Raw genomic sequence first — 22,845 nt, forward strand, 5'->3', positions numbered from 1 at the left:
TCCCTCTGCCCGCCCCTCCCTACCCGCGGGGTCAGCGCCGGGGCTTTGGCCGTGGTGCCACGTGACTGGAGCAGGCCCAGTTTTCGGGGCTTGGCCACAGGGACGCACAGGGCACCCGCAGTTGGGCCTGGAGAAATACAGGGACTCGAGTAGGCCGGGTGCCCGGTGGGGTCCAGGGAGGATCGGAGAGCGGTGACTTCTCTAATTTTGTTCGTGGATTCTCCGGTCCCAGTCGTCGCTCTTCCCCTGCCTGGGGCTTCTGTCCAAGGCTGATTTAGTGGTTGGTTCCACGTCCTGCGGTTGAATCCGTGACCCCGGGTCAGCCACATCTAGGAACACGCGGTGCTGAAACCTTGCTGGCCCCCTCGTTTCGCCCCTGTACTGCGGGACCAGCGCAGGGATCCGTGCGCATCCGTGCGGCGGTCCGGCAGGGACCTGGCAGGCTCGGGACCTTGGACTCGGACTAGATGTTCTACAGGCCAGCGCACGTCCGAAGTCTAGATGGAGCCCCTCAGTTTCCTCAAGTTTTGAGCAAGCAGGACCACTGAGGAGCGGGCTCCAGTTGGGGCGCAGGCAGGACGGCAGAGTCCAGTCCGGAGACGCGAAGCGGGTGCCCTCGGGCTCTCAGGCCCCAACCAAGCTCAAGCCCTTCGCCCCCGCAGAACTTTCACGAGGCTCAGAACAACGGAGGAGTCTCTTCCAGCCGCTAGAAACAAGTGATGGGTGGGAAGCGACCGAGGCTTCGAGCTCAGTCCTCCTCGCACCCCTGGTCGACCCAGTGGTGCAGAGCGCTGGCCTTGCTCACCTTCCCTTCGACTTTGGTCGCCTAGGCCTCACCACAGATGCAGGGGACAGCACCCAGAAGGGTGCGACCCTACTTGGCAGCAGTGCTTGGAGCCGTGAACATTTTGCGTTTTCAGAACTCAACTCCCTTGGGCTCAGGGTGCAGAGAGGACGTTAGATTCTCTCCTGGCCTGAGGGCAAAGGCATGCGAAAAAGGGAAGGCGCTGTGGCCACCCTTGGAGATGTCGCTGCGGAATGCCGGGTTGGCATTGGAGGGCCTCAGCCGTGGGCGTTCTGGACGCTGAGACCTGGGTCGCCTCCACCGTGGGCTAGCTGGCGGGGTCGCTGGATGTGGGTTGCAGGAGAGCTGGGGCAACGCTCACGCTCTCTTTACCGCAGCACGCAGAGATTCTGGGTGCCGGCGGAGGCGCAGAGGATGGCGGAGCCGCTGAGGGCCGAAGGTCTGGGAGCAGGCAGAGGCCCCACTCGCACCCAGAGCCTGGGGACCACACAGAGGGCTCCGCGGCGGGATCCGACTCTGCTCCCGGAGATGCAAAGCCATAGGCTGGAGTGGAGGAGCTTGTGCCATGGGATGGGGAGCTTGGTGACCTTTACTTACATGACCTGCCCTCAGACCCGCAGCCACACTCTCCCGATCTTTCCTTCTTCCCTCCTCCGGCCCTCAGGGCCCTGAGCCTATGCTGCTCGGAAAGGACTCCCGTGGTCCTCACTCTCCCCACAAGCAGGACACTAGGGGGTCTGCTCTGGGGTCCCTCCTTGACCTACACTCCTGTAGACTCCGTCTGTGTTTGGGGTCTTCCTTGCCTTCCCAGTGAGCCCTAGGAAGGCAGAGCGCGGGTTCTTGGTCTCTGGGTCAGGCTGCAGACTCCGGAGCTCCAGCAGCGCAGGACTCATTGCTCAGTAAAGTTGACTGGACCGCGCCCCGCGCTCCCCAAGCCCGGCTCCTGAGAACATTTATAAGTAATGTTCTCAGCCCAGGAGGTCCATAACTTGCTGGGGACTGAGCCCCTCCTCCCCTCTGCCCCTACCCCCCCCCCCCCACCAAAAAAAAAAAAGGTAAACTATCGGAAGGGAACTAGGATCCTGGCCTCGGAGTGAGTGGGGAGGGGCTACTCGGAGGTAGGAGACAGCCACATGGCTGGGTGTTGCTCTTTGTCTTTCCATGTTTCCTTTAATTCTCCCATCAGACTTATGAGGTAGATGATAGTTTTATTTCTATCTGCAAAAGGAGAAACAAAGCAGAGAAGTTGGCTAACTTGTCCAAAGGCACACAGCTAGTAATTAAGCCAATTAAGACAAGTGAAGAATGCAAAATACACTTACGGAGGGAATCCTTGGCCTCTAGGGAAGGAGATTCACTCTTTGAAGGCTCCTTGGAGACTGGACTCCACACAGCGCAGTCTACTAGGTGGCCAGGACTGTCTGACCACTTGTAGAAGAGGCAGAACGTGACCTCACCTACCCTGGGACAGTAGAAGCAGAAAACACTGGTGGCATGTCTCCCGCTGGATCAGGTGGCCTTGCACAGTGAAGGCCACTGTGACATCTGATCCCTTCATAGGACCTTTCTTCTTGAACTAAGAAAGGAGCGATCTTAGCGTAAGTCCCAAAGCCCAGGTGCCCCCAGTTCTGGTCCCCCTTCCCACAAGTCACCTTCTGGTACTACTATGATCTCATCTGTGACCTTTTGTTCAACTCTGTTTTGCAGGTTCTTGGCTCCTCGGGAGGGAGCCTGAGCCAGGTGCATGGTCCTTCTGCTACCAGGGTGGTGGCGGCAAGCCTTGCTCTTCCTGGCCTTCCCAGTGTTGCTCCTCTGGGAGGCCCTCATTTTTCTGTGTCTCTGTTCATCCTTAGAGTGACAATAGTGCCTGCCCCTAACAATGGCTTTTGGGAGGAATTAGTGGGACCAGGTACCAAGAACACGTGGCCTGGCATGAGCATAAGGACTTGCTGAGGGACAGCAGGTGGGTGAAGCCAAAGACCTGGGGCCCCAGGGAGCTCAGCTGTGGTAGGTGGAGGGGCTGGATTGAGTGCCCAGCCCATAGTGTAGCAGCTGGGTGTGTGAGGGACACAGGAGGAGCTTCTGCCCCAGCCAGCCATGCTGCCTTTGCCCCACAGGCCCAGGGAGCCAGTCAGATGACCAGGAGGATGCATCTCTGAACAGGGACCCCATTCTTCCTGGAGAGGTGAGAGGGTTGGCATGTTAGCCCGCTGGTGATCAGGAAGGGTCAAGTTCTGTGATTTCTGGGCCCACAGGGCTGATACTGTGATTACTGGGGACTGAGTGCGGGGCAGTGGGGTGGGAGGACCCTGCCAGCCTGTTAGGCTCTGGGGTCCATTTCCAGTTGTCATTGCTCTGCAGCCAACCTCTCCCCACTCCAGAGCTTTTGGATTGTTATCTCAGACCCTTTTATTGACGGAAAAGAAAGCAGTCCTATTGTTGGGGTGGGGGGGCGGGCCGGTAAGGGGCAGTGAGGACCTCTGTACAGGTTCCTAAGAGGGACAGTTCCACATACTCCTCCAGGGCAGTGACACCCTGCCACATGGGAATGGTCTTGGGACCAGCCCCAAGGTGGATCAGACCAAGTCGACCTCCTGTGTGGCCACTGGGTGCTGACTGTGGCCCACTCTGGGCTTTGTGCACAGGCATGGGTCCCCCTCGGTCGAGCCTGGGAGAGGAATGCCAAGGTTTGGAGTTAGCATCCGAGGACAGGGCTGCCCTACTTATCTGCAGGAGTAGGTCTGGGCTGACTTCCCCTCACCCTACCCCAATGGCCCCTCCAGGAAGGTAGGAGGGCAAGGAGCTGTGGGGAGAAGGCCTCAGGGCTGGTCTTGCTCTGCTGCCTGTAGGTGACTGGGGCTCAGGGAGGAGGGGTCCCTGTAGAAGGCTCTGTCCCTGGATCCCTGGGTGGGAAAAGCCAGTTCACTGCCCTATGCCTGTTTCTCTCAGCTCCCCCCTTGTAGGGTGGTGTGACCTGCTACACCTGCTACACCTGCTGACCCTGCCAGGCCCAGGTGTCCCAGCCTCGCCATCCCTTAGGTCCACAGAACAGGATTCCAGGGCTTGTTCAAAGCCTGTGGAGTTTGTGGAGGTGAGTGGTCAGGAAGTGGGCACTCAGGGGGCAGTCCTGACTGGGAGAGACAGGGGGCTTCTAGATGCTGGGTCTAGGGTGCCTCAAGAGCACAAGGAGTCCCCGGGGACACACAGTATGGTGTGCTTGAGCTCTACAACCCCACGCAAGCCCGGGCTTCTTGGCTCAGTGGCCCATGCTGTCTGCCTGTGCCCAGAGCTGGAGCAAGGGTGGTAGGTCCAGGGCACTGGCTGGTCTGCAGTGTCCCTTTTCTGCCTGGGTCCCTCTGAGTTGATGGCTGCTCTTGTCCATCATACCCTTTGCCTGGGCATTTCCTGAGTGGTCTCGCATGCCCCACTCAACCTGCCATGTTTTAGTTCTTGAAGGCTCCCAGCCTTCTTGTGAGTAGGTGATTCTCACACCCACTTCACAGATGAGAAAACTGAGGCCAGAGTGACTATATGTGGGCTGTGGCTGAGGAGAGCCTGGGGCAGCTTTTAAACCCAGCTTCGGTGCTCCTCAGGCCCTGCCAGGTCTCCAGGCCCACTTGTTTCATGGGCTCTGCCCTCATCAGGCTGAGACCAGGAGGTCCCGGTAGGAGCTCCAGCTGGGACCACCACCTCCTGCAGCCAGAAACGGCCTTGTGAGCAGCCTGCACTGTGGATGACCCGGCTGGCCAGAGCTGGCTGCTGAGAAAAGAGGAGGGGAAATGAAAGCGGAGTTCAGGGCTGTGGTGTCCGACACATAACCCAGTCTGCTTTCAAAGCCCTCAGGATTTGTCCAGCCTTTAACATGGCAGGTGAGCACACAGACAGCCCAAGGCAAATTTGTTTTCAGGTGGTTGTTGAGGGGCTCCGAGTGGGTTTATGGCTTATCTCCTTCGTCCTGGGGAGGGAAGGCCAGCAAATGTGTGTCACAAGATGGATGCTTTGAGGTGGTGTGCCCTCCAGGTAGGGAGGGAGGAAGAGGGTGAGTTACAGGAGCAGGTGACCAGGTAGCCGGGTCCTGTCCCATCACTGGGAAGGAGAGATGAGTGCAGGCACCTGAAGCCATGAGCTCAAGGCCACTGCACTCAGGTCTGTCAGCTGTGAATTAGTTCACTGAGCATGACCTCCAGCTGGACGCCTGGTGACCAGGCTGTGGCAACAGGAATAAACCAGCCTGACACTAACACTGCCTTGCCACATGAGATTTGCAGGCTCTTGAGTAAGGCAGGGCTCCTGGGCACTCCTGGGCCGTGGGTTCTGACTTTTTGCCAAAGAAGATGAGAAATGAAAAGTCTCCCTTACCCTGTGGACATGGTGCTTGACTAAGAATGGTGGCTCATGGTCCCTTGCTGAGAGGGCCACCCTTTCTTCAGCTTTGGTTCTGCTCCCAAACAGCAGGACCGAGTCTGCTTTAGGCCCCAAGAGGCCTGGGGTGGGAGCCTCGTAAGGGCACAAGCACCCACTGTCCACCAGATGCCCAGGTCTCTGAAGCTCCTGGATCCATAGAGACGGGCCCTCCACAGTGAGCCAGCTGCCGGCCTTGGGTCTCAGGACCTAGGACAGAAGGGATGATGGGAAGTGAGACAAGCTGTTGGTGTCACCTTCCTCCTGAGAAGCCCCCTCAATCAGCCTAGGGGTCCGCGTGGACAATGTGAAGAAGGATGGCTAGGTGATGCCCTTCCAAGACCCTCAGCAGCTTCAGGTCCCCCAGCACACCCTGACTAGATTGAACTCTGGGGGAGAGGTTTCCAGCCTGGGAAGGCCACTTTCTGTCCCCCGGGCCAGCTGGAGGCTGGATCTTGGTGTAGGGTAATGGCTGGATTTGGATTCTGTAGGACTGGGTCAATGAGTAGCTCACCATTGGGCAGACAGGCTCTATTTTGCTAGTTTGCAGGTGTCCATCTGAACAAGGTTTCTAGGAGCAGCTGTGGGGCTGTTAGGGACGGAGCCTGAGGACCTGTAGGGCTGTCTTAGTGAGCAGCCTCGGCTTCCCTGCAGTTAGAGGTGGGCTTTGCCATCTGAATGACTTTGGAGATGACAGAGTCCCCCTGGGATAAGATGGAGCAGGTGGGGACCCTTGGACCTGAAGGTAGTTTATAATGGGAGTGGACTTAACTCTGACTTTCAATTCCAGGTGCTGGTCTGGGGCTGGTTGGTGGGTGGAGCTGGTCTGGATTGACCTGGGTTGGTTGAGCCTGGGTGGGCTAAACTGGGCAGGACACCAAGGCACAGTTTGTGTAAGCCTGGCCAGGCTGCTCCTGGTCTCCTGGAAGAAGGCACTCAGGCCACCCACTAAGCCACCCAATGTCCTCAGGGCTTCAGGGTGGGTTTTACTTTGGACAGATCTGTAGCCAGTGGGCACAGGGAGTGCAGGGCCTGTACAGCCAGTGGGGTGGGATTTTACCTGGTGCCTGTGACGGGTGGCACCCTCTTCCTCTCACTCTCTTTATTTTCTCTTTTGCTCTCTCTTCTTTTTTTTTAGACAAGGACTTGCTTAGACTGGCCTCGAACTTGTGGTCCTCCTGCCTTGCCTTTCTTCGATCTGTTCCTAACCCCACCTGTAGAAGGGCCCCACAGAGTCTGAAGCCTCCTGATGTCCTGTTCCTCTTTCTCTGCCAGGAGGGCTCAGTCACCCCCTCCAGGGGTCCTGCTGGGCCGAGCGGGTCTCCTGGGTGCTCTAAGGAGGGGCTGTGGGCGGTGTGGCTGCTTCCCTCCAGATCTGTGGGGGAGGACGGCCCAGGAGCTCCTGCCCTCTGCCTGCCCTAGCGGGTTTCCTGGCCAAGAGCAGGCGTTTATCACATTGAGATTGTGTCTGCTCAATGTACAGACTTGAGGGAGTGTCAAAGCCATCAGCCCCACTCCTGCTGGCACGACAGGAGTGAGATGAGGAACGGGGAAGTGTAAAGGTTTCCAAGATAGAGAAAAGGACGGCGGCAGAGGGGTCCTGGAGACATGCCTACCTTTTAATTCTTCCTGGTCTCTTATTAAAGTGTATTAATTACACTAAGGGATCTCACTGTGATATTCCCACACATGCATGAATGTGCTTTTTCTCATCCCTTCCCCCTTTTAAAAACAGAACTTAACAGGTTTCATTATTCTATTTTCATACATGTGTATGAAGTGCTTCATATTCACCTCCCACTCTTTTCACCCTCCCCCCTGCCATGGGTTATACTCCCAATAAGTCCCTCCATTTTACACTTATGTCATTTTTTTATTTGGTGGGACAGAGAGGTTGGAACTCAGGGCTTTGTACTTGCAAAGCAGGAGCTCTACCGCTTGAACTCCACCTCCAGTCCATTTTGCTCTGGTTGTTTTGGAATGAGGTCTTGTGAACTTTTTGCCCAGGCTGGCCTTGAACCACAATCCTCCTGATCTCAGCTTCGCAAGTAGCTAGGATTACAGCTGTGAGCCACTGGCGCCCAGCCATACTACACTTTTTTATTCATTCATCAGTTGTTGGGCAACTAGGCCGCTTTATAGTTTGGCTCTTGTGAGAAGTGCTGCTGTAACCACGGTGGTGTAGGTGTCACTATTGATGATAACTTACATTCTATTGGATGTAGGAGTGGTACAGCAGGATCATAGGGAAGTTCAATTTTTAGATTTTTTGAGGAACCTCCAAGCTGATTTACATAGTGTGATGACTGCCTCTCATTTTCATGCTTTAACTTTGCATTTTCCATAAGGAGCAAATAGTACGTGGATAACCTGGAGCTATAAACACAAAGGAAAATAGTGGTTTTGTACTGTCTGCCTGAGGACGCGCTAAGTACCTCAAAATCACGGTGGAAGGAGTGAGGGCATGAGTGTGTCCTTGAGTCAGGTGAAGTCTGGGAGCCCCGGGCTCTGCCCAGCCTGAGCAGTGAGGAAACCTCATTTCTCCCAGCAACCAGTGAAGGAATGCAGGCTCAGGGTCTCAGCAGGCAGGGAGAGGGCCCAAGCAGGGCCTTGTGTTCCAGGGGTGCTTCCTAGGGAGGGCAGGTGCATCCAGAATGTAGCTCTGCTAGAGTTGGTCCTGCCTCTTGTGGCCTTTGTCACGGGAAGTTCCTGAGCCAGAGTTCCTAACTGCAGTAGAGCCGTGGTGCAGAAACCGGAAAATGCACCCAGGAACGCTTTTGGTGCCAAGATGGTGAGGCCCTGCAGGTCACTAGAGCCCCAAAGCCCTAAGAGGCCTCTCTTCCAGAGAGGCCCCATTCCATGGGCTCAACCTGCCCAGAGTTCACTGTGCAGGCTCCCCTATGGGCCGGGGCTATCCTCAGGACCAGCAGGTTTGTGGATATCCCCCCTAAGCAACCCCCCATGACGACTGCCTAATTGCCACTAAGTGCATCTCAGGCTGTGTCTGTCTCCAAGTGCTGCCCACAGCCACCAAGCCCACTCCTCCTGGGGGAGGAGTTTCCTCCAGAGCTGCCACAGCTGGAGCCGGTGCCTCCCGTCTCCTGCAGACGCCGCCTGGCCTCTGTGCCTGGAGCCTCTGCCCTGGCTTGGCCTCCTTTGGAGGGGAGATAAGGGACTCTTGGAGTTTTGTGGGTCAGAGAACAACCCAGTGCACTGACAGGGAGGCGCCACCAGCCGCCTGCCCCAGATCAGCCTCTTTTCCCTCCCAGCAGCTCCCCACCTTCTTCCTGCTCTGGGGCTCTGCTCTAGCTAGTGGCTGTGGGTGCTCAGAGATGTGCTGACATACAGCAAGGGCTCACCCCTGGGTGGCTGTTATTCTTTTAGGGATCACAGCCTCCTAGTCAGAGCTGGCTGGAGAGGGCATGGCCCAGGAAAGCACTCTTCTCTCCTGAGTCTCTCACCAGGTTTTGGATGCCTTTGTGCTGGGACAGACCAGGGGCACACCAGCGAGCGAGCAGATGTGGCCAGCCTTCTGAGCCTCAGCTTGGGGCAGCAAGCATGTAGAAACACACACAGGAAATTGCAGACACTCACGTTGTCGGGAAGGGTTGTGCAGAAAGGGCCAGGAAATTCTGACAGGACTGTCAGGGCTTCCTGGGGGGTAAGAAGCCCATCCTCCCCAGCTGGGGATGCCTTCCTCCTGTTGGTGAGATCAGAGGCTGCAAGTGTCCAGCCATGTAGCTTGCTCCCCCATTTTAAAGATTGAAAAGGTTCAGCCAGGCACTAGTGGCTCATGCCTGTAATCCTAGCTACTTGAGAGGCTGATATCAGGAGGACCACGATTCAAGGCCAGCCTGGGCAAATAGTTCGAAAGACCCTATCTCCAAAATAACCAGAGCAAAATGGACTGGAGGTGTGGTTCAGGCAGTAGAGCTCCTGCTTTGCAAGCATGAAGCCCTGAGTTCAAATTGCGCCCCCAAAATAGAAAGGTTCATAAGAAAATTCAGATTTATAGGTCAGGCGTGGTGGCTCACGCTTGTAATCTCAGCTACAAGGGAGGCAGACATAGAAGGATCACTGTCTGAGCTGGCCTCAGGTAAAAAATATGACACCATTTTTGAGGAAAAACTAACAGCGGAAAGAATCTGAGGTGTGGCTAAAGTGGTAGAGCACCTGCTTAGCAAGCTCTAGGCCCTGAGTTCAAACCCCAGTCCCACCAAAAAATTTCACAGGCAGCTGTGACCCAGGTGGAGCAGTCCCGCGACCACTCGCTGCTGTCTATCCATTTCTGGCTGACCCTAGTTCACATTCGACTTCACTGAAAGACCAAGACTCCCACGGGGAGGTCATCTGCCCTGGCTTGCTTCAGGGTTTACAGGACTGTGTTCCTCCCGGCCTTGCTTCCCTCATTTCAGGGGCCGATGCCCCCAGCTCTTCTGAGCGCTGTTCAGGCACGGCAGCTCACTCATCCAATGCTGAAGGAAAGACAGCGTGTGCCCATATATGTGTTCCGTTAGGCTGATATGGGGCCGCACGACATGGGGTCTTTGGGGGTGGCTCCGTTTGCTGTCACTTTGGTATCTAACTATTTTCTCTACCAGCAACTGCTGAGGGTGTGACCCTCTCTTGGGGGTCCTGAGAGCTGTGGCTTTGTTGAGCCAGGAAGGCTTAGAGACCGCTCAGCAGTCTGGATATATGGGATATTTTTATCTCCATCTTCATGGGGACGGAGTCCTCCTCTTTGACCCTTAAAGGTTTTGGATGGATGGGACACATAGGACAGGTTTCCCTGGGCACCTGGTAGGTGCTAACCCCAGACGCTCTTCCGAAGAGACTAACATCCCGAGCTGCTCTGTAAAACCATGCTGGACCAAACACAGGACAGGGACAGGGACGACCCTGATGTGAGAGCATCACTGACATCCGCCCCTCCTGCTGTGAGCTCCTTGTGGGGTCTTTCTGATAAGAGGTATTCGTGTAAGCTTGTGGGGTAAAGAGCAGTCCACCGATGCTTTCTGCCTGGAGTTTGTGTCCCAGAGCTGGGGTGGCCCGCTCGGCCTTCTGCCCAGGGCAGGGCAATTGCTGGTTGTTGGGGAGGATATGTGGGGGAGGATATGTGGGGGAGGATATGCTGGCCCCTCCACTCAGTCCATTGGGCAGGCGGGCAGCTTCCCAGCATCCTCCAAGCTCCTGGTTTCCCCCAGAAGTCTCCTCACTTTCGTCACTGCAGGCCAGGCCGTGGCGGCACTGGCACCATCACGAGGGAGGGAATACTTGCGTGGAGAGAAGCCTGGGCGGCCAGGCTGCCCTCGCCAGGCAGGAGAAGATGCAGGGTGTTGGGAGTGGGCGAGGGGGTGCCGCCTGCTGTTCCTCTCTGTTGATTTTGCCTGAGGCCCCATAAACACGTTGATCTGGGCAGCCTTCTCCCCGGCTTATCAGCAGCTAATCCTCTGGCCTGGCTGGAGACTCTAGGGCCTGCCTGGCGTCCCCCAAGCCCCTCCACCCAAGGGCACTTATGGGTGATGTGGAAGGAGACAGGGCCAAATAAATTCTCTCTTTCTCCAGCCACTGTTCTCACTCTGAGGGCCACAAGGTAAAGGGCCCCTCTGGACAGGGAGGCTCTCCTGGGGGTAGGGCTGGGTTTTATACACACTATTCCCCTATGCTACGACCAACTCCTGGGGCTCTGGACCCTCCCTTCTCGTGGCCCCTGGGTTCCACATTTGTATCCATAGCTCCTGGGGAGGCGTCAGCTGGCCTAAATCCTTTGTGTTACACGTGGAAACTGAATCCAAGGTTGCACAACCAGGCATAGCTGCCTCTAGGCCCCTGACTCCAGCTCACACTCTGTCTCCTGCACCAGCTGAGGCCTGGCCAGAGCCATCCCAGGGACAGTGCTGACTTGACCTCTCTGAGAACGAGTACCTGGCTCCAGCCTCGGAGGAAACAGAGCTCCCTGCTGGCCACCAGACCCTCTGCCCCTGGCCCAGTGGGTGGGAGCCACCCTCTTTCCTTCCACTTCTCAGTTGTGCTGGCCCTATGGCTGCTGACCATTGACCAGAAGAGTCTGGGGTCATCAGAAGTGAGCCTGTAACACCCCAGGGTGGACTCCTTCTTGGTGGTTGGGCAGCCAGTGGGTCGGTGCAGGAGGACAAGGGGCTGCCTGGAGAGGTATGACCTGTAAAGGTGGTGACTCACTGTTCACCCAGCCATAAAGTTAGGGTGACAGCCCAGCGCCCCAGTTGTGCTCCTGACAGTCCTTGTCCCTACGGCACCCCTCCAGGCAGCGGAGCCAGGTAGGGCTTCTTCCAGTCCTTGGGGTTTTGAGCACACATGCATTGTTTCCAGTCCACAAGAGGCCAATGGTTCACAACCCAGCAATTCCTGACCTTTGCCCTTCTGGGGCAGGTGAGTCCTGTGAGCCCAGTGTCCTCAGCTAAGAGGCAAGGATGAGGTGAGTCAGTCTGACAGGGAACTGGGAGGTGGCACATGTTCACCGCTTTCTGGCTTGAAGTCCTCCACTCATCACCGTCATACACTTGGAGCCCAGTGGGGCCAGTCCCTCTCGCTCCTGGAAGCATACCCACCAGGGGGTCCTACTGCTACCCTTTCTTACAGGTGAAGGCTACTGTAGGCTCAGTAAGAACTTAGAAGCCCTGTAGACAGGTCAACCTCCGGCCAGGAGTTTATCTACCATGGAAGTGTATCTTTTGGCCTTACAGAGGAGAAGGCATTTGGGCAGGGCTTTGAGTTATGAGTAGGAGCTTGCTGAGATGAGATGAGAGGACTTTCAGGGCAGAGGGAATAGGTTAGGAGGTTAGGCGTGCTAAGAGGAGTTTTGAGGCACGTGGAGAGTTGCTGCTATGCGTTGGAATTGGGGTGGCTGATGGTCATGTGGACAACTCCTAGTTAGGATTTGATCTGGAATGTGTCTGTGCCAAGGCACGGGGCATTGGTTCTTCTCTTCTTGTTAAATCTTAGCCATCTGATCAGTTTGCTCTTGGATTTTCACAGTAATGCCTGCTCACAGCAGCAGCTCATCAATACCCAGTTTCTAAAGCAAACGGGGGGTCCGCTGCCTCCTCTGCACACTGCTTACTTCCTCACAGTGGTGATGGGGTTCCCCAGCCCCTGGAGATGGACGTGAAGGTTTCAGTTCCAGTCGTTGCACAGGTGAAGGAAGGCACACACCTGTGCCTTTAATTTCAATCACCCTGAACTCCCTCTGCCTGGTGTGGCATGGCCCTCTAGGTCTCACTGGGTCTTTTCTGGGTGCTGAGCCCCCTGGCTCTGCCTAGAGTCTCCTGAAGACCCCTTGCCCCCCCCTGCCCTGGCTGAGCACCTCTGGGCCAGATGCCTGGACCCAGCAAACAGCAGCTGTGGACTTTGAGCCTGGGCCACGGCCGGGAGAGGGCGTTTCCCACACAGCCCGCCCTGACCTTTGCAGCACCTCCGATGCATATGGGGTGGAGGCTTTCTTGGCGGTTGGGTGCCTAGTGGGTCGGTGTAGGAGGATGGGGGCCTCCTGGAGAGGCAGCATGGCACGGCGGCCTATAACAGGTGGTGACTCACTGCTTACCCAGCCATAAAGTTGGGGTGATAGCCCAGCGCCCCAGTTGTGCTTCTGACAGTCCTTGCCCCCACAGCACCCCTCCAGGCAGCGGAGCCAGGTAGGGCTCCTTCCACAGAGGACAGCCTGGGCTAGCTCTGAGGTCTTCCCATAGACCCACCCATCCCACTCACTTGCTCCCCCAGGGGAAACTGAGTCCCAGGGTGGAGGAGCAAGTTAGCAGCTGATGTTGTGGCAGTGTTCCTTGGTCACCGGCCCTCACTTAGAGGGTGGGGCACAGCCTGCCTTGAGCTGTTCCTGGAAGGCAGCAGGTACTCTCTGCAAGCCCCAGTCCCCCTCACGCTCTGCTCCAGGGGGTTGTGGGGACAGACCTAAGGTCATGGACTCTGGAGTCACAGTGTCCTGCTCAAGCCGCCCTTCCTCTCTGCCCCCTTGACCCTGCTGAGCTGGTCTGTGCCTAGTGTCTTCATCTACAAAGTGGAATCCATGCTAGTGCCTTCAGGACTGGACTGTTTGAGGCCTGGCAAGTGACACAGTCGGCTAGAATGATTTGTGGGGGACCTATAGGTTCTTCCAAAGAAGACAGGGGCTCCTAGGCTGGAAGGTAGAAGCTGTCAGGGTCTGGCCACACCAGAAACTGAGCTGCTGGCCCAGGGGTTCTTGCAATTCACAGATCTCTGTGGACTCTGGGGCATTAACAGTGCAGACTTGGGCGAGCCACACAGGTGTGACCTGCCTGGGCAACTACCTTACCCCAACATTTGCCCAGCTCCCCACCCCACATACCTGCCCCTTGTTGGCCCCTCCACCTGCCCTCTGGCTCTGTTCCTCAAACACTGCCCTGCCTGGTCCCAGTCCTGTACCTGCCCCCGGCTCCTTACTCCACCCCCTCGTCCTTGCTCACCACTCATTTTGGAGGGGTCACAGGACTACAGTGCTGAGCACAGCCTCCCCGCAGCCAGGTGTGGGCTCATTCCCAGGGGTCTTGAAGCAAGCACTCCATTAACCCAGGGCCTCAGAACAGCACCTTGACATTTCTGTGCAGTTCTGGGGGGCAGAAGTCCAAAATGATTTTAAGGGACTGAAGGCAAACCCCCCTCTGGGGACTGGGAAGGGTCCCTCCTCTGCCTCTTCAGGGGCTCGGCTCCAGATGTGACTGAATCTTCCCCGTCTCTGCCTCCGTCTTCATACGGCTCCTCCCTGTGCGTCTAAATCAGTGTCCCCTGGCCTGTCCCTTATGAGGCTGCTTGTGGCCACATCACAGGCTCTGCTGCATAATCTGGGGTCATCACCCCATCTCAGAGTCTCTTAGTCACATCTTCCACGTCCTTTGCCACATAAGGTGACATGCAGACAGGCTCTAGGATTAGGCCATGGATGTCTCGAGAGTGTCATTCTGTCTGCTACAGGGCATTTTGATCACCCTCATTTTAACTGAGAGAAAACATGGGGGCCCTGGAGGGGCCACACAGCTTGCTTAAGCTCCCCACATCAAGTTCTGTACCGGGACATCCTGAAAGCAAAGATCCTCAAGCCCAGCACAGTCGACACAGCCATAGGGGAAACAGACCAGGGAAGGCAGGTGACCTGTTCAATGTCGCAGGCTCACAGGGTTGGTGTAATGGGAGTCCAGGCTCACTCCCCAGTGTGTGAAGTGGGGTGCTCCTGACTCCCAGATGTGCCTTCCCCATATCACAGCCCCACCCCGTTCCAGGTTCCTGGCGTGAAGACCGGGCTGTGGCTATAGAAGGGCAGGCAGGGGCTGACTGGGCGGAGGAGGCTGTAGACGCTTGCACAGCTTCCTGGTGCGGGAATGTGGGGGCCAGCCAGCCGCCTTGGAGTGGGCGTGTTGGCTTCACAGGTGGGAGAACTGAGACTGAGCAGATCTCCAGTGCGAGGGTCCTGCCTTGGGGGGCAGGTGGTGAGCCCAGGGGTCTGGGCTCAGTTCCTTCCTCTAAAGCAGGAGATGTCAGTCAGCATGCAAACCATGAGGCCAAATATAGCTGTGGAACTTCCGGGAACACATTATTCCAAATGTCCAGTAATTAATGCTCACAACACACAGTGTCTTCCAGAAAGCTGAATTCACCCTGAATGTCCAATTGGGCAGGAAGGAGTCATTCCTGGCTCCAAGCTGTACCTGGGAGAGTTCTGTGGGGTCCCTGGCAGGTGCACAGAGCAGCCTGGAAGGTGCTGGTGAACAGGTTCTCAGCTCTTGCCTTGGTGCGTCAGGATGGTAGCCCAGGTTGGGGCCCACCTGTTAGGGTGGCCTCCTCTGGAGGTGGGGGTGAGTCTCCAGGTGCCAGGGAAGCTGTGGCCTCCAGGGCTTGGTGAAGCAATCTGTGGCAGGCATTGCTTCCTTCAGGAAGTCCTCCATGCCTGTCCTGGACCCAAGAGCCTTCAGTGTGGTTTGGCTACTCCCTCTGATGAGGACCCTTTTCATCTTCCTGAGCAGACAGGAACAAGGCAGGCCCGGAGGGTGTCCTCTGCTACCTGCCATGGAGAAGGCACCCAGGATATTGGCTGACCACCTGGTGGGGGTAGATGAACTGGAGCCTTATGGAATGAGGGGCGCAGATGTAGAACCTTGGCAGCCCAGCAGCAGACCTCCTGCCTGGGCTAGGAGCCTACCCATTGCAGCCAAGCCCTGGCCCTGCTCTCTGAGCTGAACTTTCATTATAAAAGCTGGGAAGATTGTCAGTCACAGACCATCTATTTTCCTCACAGTGCTTGCCCAGGTTGGTTTGCAGGGGAGAACGAAGCAGCCGCAACCCTGGCTGCTGGGTGTGACTCCTGGTCATCCTGAATGTCCAGGGGCCTCTCTGGACAGGGCCTGCAGTCCTCCTTCTTCTTGCTCCCCTCTGCCTGCAGGGAGGGCAGGTGGGTGGCCCTGCCCTACAGTCAGCCATGGTGATTTCTGCATGCTGGGGCTGGGTGGGTGGGACACAGGTGGAACAGCTCTGGCTACAGCAGCAGCTGGCACATCCTGAGGGCTTTCCTTGGCCAAGGTTGGTGACCACCTCTCAGAGGGGGCCTTCGTAGACATGGGCCTGGTGATGTTATCTGGACCAACGTGAAGGAGCTGGCTGGCCAGCAGGGAGGTGAAGGAGAGCCTAGCTAGGGTCTCACCCCACCCTCTCAAGTTCAAAGCCAGGGAAGCCCCCATTCCTGCCACTTCCTCCTGGTGGGATGTCTAAGTAACAAAGTGCAGTCCTATGCTTCCAGAGATCTGAGACCCCCTTCTGTGGCCTCCTGGGCCCATCCTGGCTGGTGGTGTCTGGTGGGTGTCGGGCGCCCCCTGGTGGTACATTAAAACGAAACACTTTATTGGGACCTGGAACTTTTAGGGAGTCTGGTGAGGCCCAAGTCCCAAACTGCAGGGAGACACCAGCACCATGGCAAACATGAAACCAAACCTCTTCACCCAAGCAAGGCCTGCACCCCAGCACCGAGTATGCTCAGAAAATGAATGGCCTCCGGTTTCTTGTTGCTTGATGCTAAGTTAAACCCAGGCAAATCGCAGCATGCTCAGACACAAAGTTCATTTAGTTCATATGAAACGGGGAGGAAAAATTGTGGGTGCAGCATTCTTGGTGCTAGAGGGACGAAGGGCAGAGCATGGGGTGTCTGAGCTGCTCCTGAGGGCTGGTCTCTGTGGTTAGGGATGGCAAAGGGCCAGGGCCAGGTGGATGGTGCTGTGCTTACTCTCTGCCACCTTCTGAGGCCTGGGGACATGCAGGATGAGCTTTTCCTGAGTCCCAGCTGTGAGCCAGGCAGTTCAGCCCCCACCCAAGGGAGCCACAGCCCAGCAGGCAAGATGACCCACGTTGGTGAGGGAGCAACACAGCTGGGAGCTCATTTCTGAGCCAAACTCCTGAGGAAGGAGACAGATCTCTGCACTGGGCGAGGAGAGCAGGGGACAAAGGACCAGTGTCCAGGTGGAGGAATGACACATACAGTGACTTAGAAGAGCCTGTGCAGGGCTCTGGGCTGGAAAGGAGAGGGGAGCCTCTGCCCCAGTGTGCAGGAGGAGATGGAGCAAGGCTGAGTGTGGCCAGCTACATCCTTCCCTCCCCCGTCAGGTGCTCACTCCTCTAGGTGTCCCCACTGTCCTGGCAACTTGGCCTGAGGACTCCACTTACAGGTCACACAAGCTTCTCTCCTGCCATTCTCCTCAAAGTGCTCCCAGGGGACACTGAAGCAGGAATCACTTCTTTCTGCAAAAGATTTTTGTCATGAAAGTCAATTTATGTCAGGGTGGGCAAGAATAATGGTAAAGGAAGGTGGCACCTGCTTAGTCCAGAGCCTGGTGCCAGGTTGCTGTCACCAAGGGGTGGTAAAAGTCAGAGCTCAGTGTGGGGGGAGGGTCCACATGCGCATGTCACTAGGGAGGTGACAGGGATGGGTTTCGGGAGCAGTTCTTGTCAGCTGTTTGTCTGGAAGCCCAAATTAGCTTCAAAACACACTTCGTCTTTGTTTAAAGCATCAGAACTACGATTATGAGTTAGCAATTAGTGTTGGCTCAGGCTGGTCCCGGGGACACAGAGGAGGGGAAGGGGGTGGGTGACAAGAAGGAGGGCTCCGGGTGGGCTGAGGGGCTGCATGTCTCAGACGCCTGTCCTTCCTGCCCTGGATGGGGGTTCACTGGAGGACAGCCATCGGGGCTTTTCCTCCTTGTTTGCAGAAAGTTCTGGGGGCCGCTGTAGGCACGGCAACACCCACACAATATTCCACTGTATGCCCTGCTTACGTCCAAGCCACTTTCGCCCCTGGAGACAATCTGGGGACATAGGTTCAGCTGAGTTGTCTCTGCAGATTGAGTGGAGGTCCATCGCCATTGGTCCCTGGCTGATGTGTTTCGGGGGCTCCCTGATCACAGGGAGACTCTGGTGGTCTTCGTGGCTGTGGTGGCTTATGGGCAGTGGCTTGGTTTCTACAGGACAGACAGCCAGTCCTAGCTGTAAGCGCCTTCCCTTTACAAGGACAGTTCTTGAGGAAATAAACTTAGGTGTTCCCAGTATTCACCCACTAACATGACCTGCTAGGGTCTGAGGAGGGGACATGGGGTCACTCATGCAGGTGCTGTGCAAGGGGTTGAAATGGAGGCCAGTGCAGAGCTCAGGACATCCAGGGTCTTGAGCCTGGGCCAGGATGGCACTCAGAGCCAGCAGAGGAGGCCGGTCACAGCCGTGTCCTCCAAGTCCTAAATCCAGTGTGGACCCAGGTGGGCCACTCCTTGGCCAGGAGGCACCCTGTTGAGATGTCCCTGGCGAGTGTGCGGTACTTCACCGCCAGGGGTCGCCCTGAGGCATGTCAGCGTGTGAGCCAGCGTGCGTGTGTATCCTCGTGGGCGCAGCTCACCGCTGGTGGGTATGAGCGAGTGTGTCTCTGTGCACTGCTGCGGGTGACGACTGTGACCCCCACGCAAACCCAGCAGCCACAGCCCTCCTGGGTGATGGTAGCACCTGGAGCTCCTTGAGTGTGTGATGGGGACCCCTTCCCTGGCTGGCTCCAGGATTAGTCTTCTCTGACTCTGGGTGGCCCATGTGCCTGGTCCAGTGTCTGGCACAATTTGGAGCCAGAATCCCAGACGGGCTTCATGAGCAGGGACCTAGGGGCTCTGTGGAGTTGGGGTGAGGGTGTGTGGCTGGGACCGTGGACCACGCTGCAGCCAGTGTGCTCTCAGATGGCTGTGACAATTCAGTAGGGTCCTGCCAGACCTCCCTGCTGTCTCTTGGGGCCCTCACCACCCTGACTGTGGACCTACTTCACAGATGCTCCCAGGGCAGAATCAGGTAACACAGGCTGCTCCAGGGATTCCAGGTGAGTGCTGTTCTCTAGACCATCTCCTGATCCTGGCGGGGTCTAGGATGCATGGAGGGGGACTAGGGAATGTGCAGAGTGGTAGTGGGTGAAGAAGCTGGGTGACCCAGCTTGCTGCCAGTTCCTGAGGCTCTGTGGGCAGCGCTGTGGGCTTGCTAGGGTGGGGCCTGCACTTCTGGGGAGCAGATTCACCCTGCTCCAAGAGCCCAGTCAGGGGCCGGGCGGGACTCTGTTGGAGTCGGCTATAGGTCTTGCCAGGAGCAGCCAGTACTAGCCTCGACTGCTGCCCACAACCCTTCCTGGGGAGAGCCTTAAGTGGGTGAAGAATCCATACCCTTCCACTTCTAAGATCCCCTGCCTTCTGCTCTTCTCCCCTGTCACCCTCTGGCCAACCCTCTCCTCTGGGGACTACATCCCCCACTCCCTGCTTCTAGTCCTGCCAGCGGCCTTGGCCTGGATGGAGTTGTCTACCCTGACTCTTGTCACAACCTTCAGGGGCCTGGACACCTGTTGGCCTCTGTAATGGCCTCTTGACCTCCAATGGTGTGCATGAACCAGCAGCTCTGCCCCTGGGACTAGGTGTGGGCAGGGGTGGTAAAGCCACCCAAAACACACTGAGGCATGTCCCATCCCAAAACAGACCCTGTGTTGGGTGCAATGGACAAGGACAGTGGTCACTGATCTGGGTCTTTTAGAATACCTTCGAATGGTATGATTTTAAAGCTAAAAATACCAGAAACCACCCAGGTTGTCCAGGCTGTGCACAGTGGTGTTGCCAATCCTGTAGGATGCCTGTAGGGTGGATGGGGTGCCTCAGCTGCTTATCCCAATGTCCACAGTCCTGCCATCTGGCCTTGTTGGGTGAGCCCTCTTCACTGGGAGTGGTTAAACCATACCCTTCACACTAGGAAGTCTTCGTTAAACCATACCCTTCACACTAGGAAGTCTTCGTAGGACTTAGTGGTTAAGCATGCTTTTGCCTCAGGGCCTTTGTATCTGCTGTTCCTTCTTTCTGGACTGCTCCACTCCCAGATGTCCTGGGTCTCTCTTTCTTGTCACTTGGCCTGTCACCTTATCAGAGACCTCCCAGGCTCTGGATGGGGGCTATGACTTCCAGGCGCCAGTAGGCAGATGACCTTATCAGCAGGTCCCTGGGTCCCCCAGTTGCTGTCCCTTTGATAACAAAGGTGTCAGGTGTCAGTCAGGCAGGAGACACAGATAGCAGAGCCAGGACAGAGCCTAGGTGGTGGGGACAGGAGACTGTGACTTGTCTGCTCACTCCTGGTTCTGGCTTTTTGTCAGGTGGCCTGACTTATCAGAGCACTTGCAATATTCTTTTGGGAATAGAGGATGCCCTGTAGGAAGGTGAGTTAGTGTGAGGTGCACTGGCCACGTGGGTTTGAACAGGTTCCTGGATGCCCCAGAGTGGGGACAGCAGTGCCAACATGAGCCAGGAAGGAACAGCCACTAACTCCTGGAGTGCCTGGACAGAGAGGCTCCTTGTGTCACAGCCAGATCAGTGTCATAGGCCCAGGGGTCCTCCCAGTCCCACTCAGGATTCATGACTGCATCGTGCAAAGGGCAGAGAGGATACCTCTCCTTTGTCAGCCTCAGACTCTCTCTTGTCCTTCAGGTAGCTCAAGGGCTTACTTGCTCAGCTTCCATCTGCCATCCTGGAGCATTTGGGTTGTTCTCTGGCCCCAGGAGCAAGTCTCCTCCAGATCAGTCTTAAGGCATGGAGCTGAGAGACCCCTAAAGTGACCCAACTCAGCCCCCCTCATTTAGCAGATAGGGAAACAGCAGATGGTCTCTCATGGTTTCTTTCCAACAACATTGTTGCCATGACCATTGCTATCATCATCACCATCATCACCATCACTGTCACCACCACCACCATCACCACGACCACCACCACCACCACCACCACTGCTATCACTGTGACCATCATCAACACAACCACCATCACCATCACCACCATCACCACCACCATCATCAACACGACCACCACCACCACCATTACCACTGCTATTATTGTGACCATCATCAACACAACCACCATCACCACCACCACCACCACCACCATCACCACCACCACCACCACCACCATCACCACTGCTATCACTGTGACCATCATCAACACAACCACCATCACCAACACCACCACCACCACCACCATCACCACCACCATCACCACTGCTATCACTGTGACCATCATTCCATCACTATCTTAGCACCCTCTGCCCACTGGCACTATAGGGAAAGAGCAATGGCCTCTTTTATGGCCTTACTGCTGCTGGCCCTTTGCTGTCTGAATAGAAGAAGGTGAGAAATGGAGCCCAGGATTAATTCTGGGAGGAAAGGTACCCATCTTTCTCTTTACCTTTTGGTTCCTGGTTCTCTCAAAACCCTTCTGCCTGCCCCATCAGAACAATCTCCCACTGTCTTAAGTTTCTCTGATGTATTTGGATCCTAGGAGACACTTCTTATAACTTCTGGCTACCAGCTAGGCAGTGGCTCCATGGCTGGGACTGTGCCCTTCTCACTGAACAGTTGGTTGCTGCATTTACTCTCCCTGATGCCTGGATTTGGGTGTCTCCTCCTTACATTCTCATCTTCGCTCTCCAAGGGCCACGGGTTTGCTGAGCTTGGGCCTCACCCCCAGTGAAGCGTGGGCTCTCTGCTCCAAGCCAGCCTCTGGAGTGTGTTGACGAGTAGCCACTGGCTAAGAACTGAGGATCAGTTCCTGCCCTGGTGGACTCACGTCCATTGTCACAGCACTGCCCCAGTGCCCTGTGAGGAAGGTGAATTTGGGGAGGCTGAGGCCTCCTTTTGAACCAGGACCAGCCCAAGGTTGTGGTGGCCCCAGGGGTTTGAGGCACTGAGGTCTTCCAGTGCAACAGTCTGTTTTGGGGGTGGACATCACAGGCCTTCCACGTGCCCCAGAGGGCGGTGCTGGGCAGCCCTCTGAAGGGTGGCCAGAGGGCTGATCACCTGCTAATAAGTAGTGAGCCTGACACTGGAGCATTTGAGTAAGAGCTGGAAGACCGCTCTTGGACAAGTGGCCCTGGAGTTCTCCAGTAGCAGGGACCTGGACCGAGCCCTCCCTGCTTTTTCCCAGGGTTGTGTGAGGCCCAGACCACTGGGCCAGCTCTGTCCCCTGCCACACTCTGAGGGGATGTGTAGCTGAGAGTGCTGGCTGCAGCTCTGGAAGGGCCCAGCGGCTGCACAAGCAGCTCTGACGCAGCGATTCCCAGGCCAAGCCTGGCAACATCCAAGAGTCGGCGGCTCCACAAAGACGGGCCACGACTCCTGTTGTCAGCAAACTCTGGAGGGCAAAGGGGCTGTGGGTGAGGGTCACCTCCATAGCCAAGCCTCTCTCTCAGCTGGCCAGCCAGGAAGAATTGATTTGCTATGAGCGGGGGCTGTGCTGCTCCTGTTCTGCAGAAGATGGCCTTGTGTCCCCACGTGGCCACTTGGACTCCTCCCAGGGCAGACGTGGGACAAAGGGGCTCAACTGGCAGGGTGGGCAGTACTGGCTCCTGCCTGTCCCTCTAAACTGTCCTGGTGAGGCCACTGGTCAGGGAGACCCCTAGTCCCCAAGCTGACCCCAAGCTGACTCCAGTCCTGGGTTCTACCCCTAGCACTGCCAAAAAGAAAGAAAGAAACAAACTGAAAAAAAAAAAAAACAAAACAAGCTGTAATCCAGGCCTTTCTTGTTTCATCTCCTGAGTTTTAAAACTTGGCAAATAATTAAAATAATTGAAAAACATTGTGTACATTCCAGAAAGCACATGTGACAACAGGATTCCCCAGATCACTATTTCAATTCACCTTATGTCAGCGTGGCACACCTGCTATGGTAAATGAACCGCTCTGAATATATTATTATTATTATTATTATTATTATTATTATTGGATACATTATTATTTAAAAAGTCCAGTTCATTCTAATTTCCTCAGCGTCTTCTTTAATGTCTCTTTTCTGTCTCAAGACCCCATGCAAGAGCCCAAGTGGTACTCAGCTGTCACATCTCCTCAGGCTCCCGTGAGCTGAGACAGCCTCGGTTGTTCTGGGGAGGCCTGGTCAGTGTCTCTGTTTGGGCTTGTGTGGGATTTTTCTCAGGGTTGGCCTGAGGCTCTGGGTCCCTGGGAGAAAGTCCACAAAAGGGGCAGGCTCTTCTCGGGGTCCCTGCTGTCAGCATAATTCATGATGGTGGATGACCATGGGCCCAGGTCCTGGATACTA

The sequence above is a fragment of the Castor canadensis genome, chromosome 5 (genome assembly GCF_047511655.1).
Source record: "Castor canadensis chromosome 5, mCasCan1.hap1v2, whole genome shotgun sequence".
In the NCBI taxonomy this organism is placed as follows: Eukaryota; Metazoa; Chordata; class Mammalia; order Rodentia; family Castoridae; genus Castor; species Castor canadensis.